Genomic DNA, 4,473 nt, shown 5'->3' on the forward strand with positions numbered 1-4,473 from the left:
CCCTGGCTTGGGTGTGAAAGCTCCCGCGGCCAGGCACGCGGGACAGAGACGCTTGCCGCTTTGCCTGGCCTGCGGCCCCATGGCTGAGCGCTCCCTCCCGGGGGTTGCGGCTGCCTGTGGAGATGGCACTAATGGCTTGGGAGGGCTGGGATCCTCCACACACCTGCTCTCTGTTCAATATTTAGTTTTCTGTAAAAGCAGAGTGCAGTAGTCATGGTAATGAAGCGGGCAGGCCCAGCATCGCTGGCATACCATTTATTAAGAGCTGTGCAGTCTCAGGCACTGGGGATGCAGATGCATGCCTCCCTTGAGATCCCTGTGCTAATAAAAAGATGAATCCTCACTTACTGTTCTCTGTATTTTTAAAGAGTGGTTACTCCGTCTTTTCCTTTTTTATTCAGTTTTAAAAAATCTATCTTGCCCTTCAGTGCAGAATTATCTGTTTAGCGCCATCGTTACTTTAATCACAATTAGCTTTCCCACTCCATTAATAAGACTCTAAATGGTGCTAGATCATGGGAACGGGCCTTCACAGCCATCCCGGTGTTTTGCCAGGTCCGATGCCCAGGGTTCGTTCTCCCACCAGAGCCAGTGGTCGGTGCTCCCCATGCCATGCCATGCACTCCTCCCCGGCTCCTCTGGTCTCAGAGAGGTGCCGAGCCCCATGGCCGGCCGGGCTCCGGGGACAGGCAGGCGCTGGCAGTGCTTCCCTGGCAGGCTGCACGGCTGGGCTGGAGCCGTTCCCACTCATCGCAGCAGGAGCAGAGAGGCTGGGAATTAGGATTTAACCAGAAGAGTGGGTCAAGAGCCTGCCTCGCCTCCCCACACCTTTTCTTTAGAGCATTTGGTGAACAATGCATGCAGAAGGCTTTTTATTTTTATGTAGAAACGTGTGTCTAATGAATTAGCCACAGATTGGAGCCTAACATGGGTAATTTACACTGAACATTTGCTCACTCAGAATCATCCATCAATTTCTTACCACATTAAAACCGACATCCCACCCTGGGAGTGTGCGGCTGGTGCTGCACCCCGTGACTCCCTCCCAGCACACCCCTCGGCGCAGTGTGACCACGCAGGTCCCCTCTGCAGAGGCAGGGGCCAGCGTGCCACAGGCTGTGGTAGCTCCAGTCCGACCCCTGTGTAGCTCCATGGGTGACAGGCTGTGCTGTGCCAGGACCCGTTGGCACGAGATGGGCAGACACAAGGACAGGCACAGGCTCCCCGTCCTGCAGCCTTTGGCCGTGGGGTGCCAGCAGGATGTGGTGGGAAGGGGGATTTGCTGCTCTGGTGGGCTGGGAGTGGGGCTAGGCACTGCAGAAGGGTTCCGAGCGGCCGGCACGGCCCTTGACACCCACTGCCCAGGCACGGGAGAGGGCCACAGAAGGCTGGCCACGGGAAGCAAAGCCCCTGCCCCAAGGCTGGCACCGACCGCTGGGGCCGGCGGGGAGCCCTGCCATGTGCTGAGCCTCCCCCAAAAGCATAGACAGCTTTTTGGCTGGGAGCTGTGTCCTCTTGGCGGACGGTGCGGCATGAGCCTAATTGCCTGGGGACCAGCACCAGACCCAGGGGAGGATGCTGCCACCAGAAGCCACCGTGGCTGGAGCAGGGCATCTGCAGCGGGGCAGGTGGCAGGAGCGCACCCATGCAGTGCCGGCGGGGGCGTGGGTGGGGCTGACGCATGGCCATGCCTGGGGCGCAGCGGAGCAGCTCACCCCTCCGCTCAGCAGCACCGGGCTCCCTCCTCCCGCTGGCCTGCCTGCCGCTGCAGGGACACCCCCAGGGGAGGGATTACATGGGGGAATCATCAGCGCAGACATAATTGCTGAGATAACTGCTGATTGTGGAGTTTGCAGACAAAAAATAGAGTGGCTGGGGTCAGTCATAATTGGTAAATATTTGTCTATCTAATCAAAAGGCCTTTTAATTAACAATTTTGTTCTTGCCACTGGTTTAATTGTTTTTAAGAACTTCTGCAGGAAGTCAATTAGACCCAACAGATGGTGAAGAACACCCCGGCATCAGCACATCCTGCCATCTGCCACCGCTGGAGAGCAGGGCAGCCCTGCCAGACTCACGTGCCCCATGGCAGCCCCCTCCCTGGGACAGGGCAGCTGTGGACCCTCACCTCCACCACAGGGCCATGGACAGGTGGGTTCCCCTCAACAGGAGCCATGTGCAGCCAGTGCCGCTGCAGGCGCAGAGGGCGAGCAGGGGGGCCAGGGCTGCCTGAGCCACACGTGCCAGGGCTTTCAGGGCTGCAGCTCTGCCTGGGGCGGTTTCGCCTCTCCCTGGGCAGCCCTAGTGAGCCCTGGCCCCAAGCGAGCGGCAGGTGGAAAGGGCAGCTCTGCGCTCTGCCGTGCCTCAGGGCTGGCTCCCTGGCAGAACCAGCAGCTGGCACAGCCCACGGCAGGCATGGCTCACCGTGTCAACAGGTGCTGCTCCCTCAGCTGGACACCATGGCCTGGTGCCCCTGCCCTCTCCTCCCCATGGGGCTGCCTGGCATGTGGTCCTCAGGCAGTCTGTCCCTGCAAGGCTGGAGCAGAGCTGCCTGGCCCTCGGGAGAGAAATGCCTGCAGGGACGCAGAGCACTGCTGTGCAGGGACATAGGGCACTCCTGTGCGGGGACACAGGGCACTGCTGTGCGGGGACACAGGGCACTGCTGGGCTGGCTACAGCCCTGGCACGATGAGTTCTCCCATCTCCTACAAGCAGGAGGTCCATCAGGCCGTCACCCTGCATCCGTGTCCCCCCTACCCTCACGCTGCCCTTCCCTCCCCCTCTGCAGGCAGGGCTGCATCTCTGCAGGTGAGCTGGCAGCACCTGCACCTGCCACTCTCCACAATCAGGAGATTGGCTTGCACAAGAGGCATCTGATGCGACTCTTCCTCAATCAGCTGCTCTTCACACCCAGCTCCGTGCCACTCGCTGCTGATTGCCCTTTGTCTCCTGCAAGGCCGTGCTCTGCGGCGGCACAGGCAGTAGGGCCATGGCACTCCCATGGCAGGCACAGCGCTGCTCCCAGCATGGCTCTGCCCTCCTCTCCCCATGTTCCCTGTGTATCCCGCAGCTCCTGGCGGGGAAGGTGCTGGGACTCTCCCAGCTCCATGCGCTTATCCCAGTGCAGGCTGGACAGGAGCCCCTGGGACAGGGTCTCTGCTGGGTGCTGGCTTTGGCTTCATGTGGGTGCAGGGCCCTGCTGCTCCTGCCCCGGTCTCTGCCTGCGGGAAGGTGGCCGGAGAGCATGCGGCCAGCCAGGTCTCCAGGTCTGTATGGACACCAGGCATGGGGTAAGTGGCTGGTCCTGCAGCTGGCAGGGCAGGAGGAGACGCGGGCGAGCAGAGGGCTGGGCTGGGCGCAGGGCAGGAGGGGGCACGGCCACCCCGAGCATCACTCCTGAGCCACGCCGCTGGAATGTGTCCAAGGCGCCAGGGAGCAAAGCACCTAAATCTCTCCTGCCAGGCCCTCCAGAGATGTCCCCCTTTATTCACAACTGCTTTTTAATTGCCTTTTGTCAATTACAGCGAGATGGATCAGGCTCCTAGGGGAGGCAGTAATTAGCACGGGGATGAATGCCGAAGCAGCCAAGTTCCCTCTTCACACAGCAATGGTGATTTGTAAACCTGTCACCGAGACACTGAGCTCGGCTCCCTCTCGCCACCGCACGGCCTCGCAGGGGCAGCAGGAGCACCATGCACAGCGCGGGGAGGCATGTGTGTCTGCCCAGCCCCCTTGGAGCAAGCAGGACCCAGGCACCCACCCCAGCCTCTCCCTGCCAAAAGCCTCGCCATGCCCCCCCTGTGCAGGGCCCAGAGCGCAGGTCCATGGAGGGGGGCCTCGCTGGCCAGTGTCCAGGCGGCGTGCACCCTGCTGATGGGGAACAGCCGCACGTGCAGGGCAGGAGGGGTGAGGACTGGGGCACAGCACCAGGACAGGCAGGGCCTCTGCGGGCAGCTGGGGAGAGGAGCTGCTCTGGGCAGGCCGGAGTGCAGGAGCCCCTCTGGACAGGGCACCGCTCCCACCAGAAGGAATTAACACCTACAGTTTCCAGCTGGCTGTGGCTAGCCTCCTAATTAGGTTTGGTGACAATGGCAATTAGTCATCCAGGTTCCCCGTGCAGTGCCTGGGACCTGCAGGGAGGTCTGACCAAGTCACTGCTCTCCATGCTGCTCAGTCGCTGCTCAGCCTGTGCGGATGCTCTGCCTGCCGCTGCCTGGCCTCCACAGCCGACTGTGCTTGAGCTCGGGATGATCTCACTCGTGTTGCCAAAATTCATCCCGCCAGATAACCTGGTCAGTCATGGGACAACCTGGGCAGTGGTCGGCTTGGCTGCACCCAGAGCTGCAGCCTGCCAGGGGCTTGCTCTTGCTCAGCCCTGTCTCCTCCTGGCACTCACTCAGGTCTCCCATGTGCATGGGCGGCACAGTCCTGGTCCCAGCTCTGCAGGGCTTTGGGCACCGGCGGGGGGGGGCC

The sequence above is a fragment of the Aptenodytes forsteri genome, unplaced genomic scaffold (genome assembly GCF_000699145.1).
Source record: "Aptenodytes forsteri isolate BGI_AS27 unplaced genomic scaffold, ASM69914v1 Scaffold483, whole genome shotgun sequence".
Lineage (NCBI taxonomy): Eukaryota > Metazoa > Chordata > Aves > Sphenisciformes > Spheniscidae > Aptenodytes > Aptenodytes forsteri.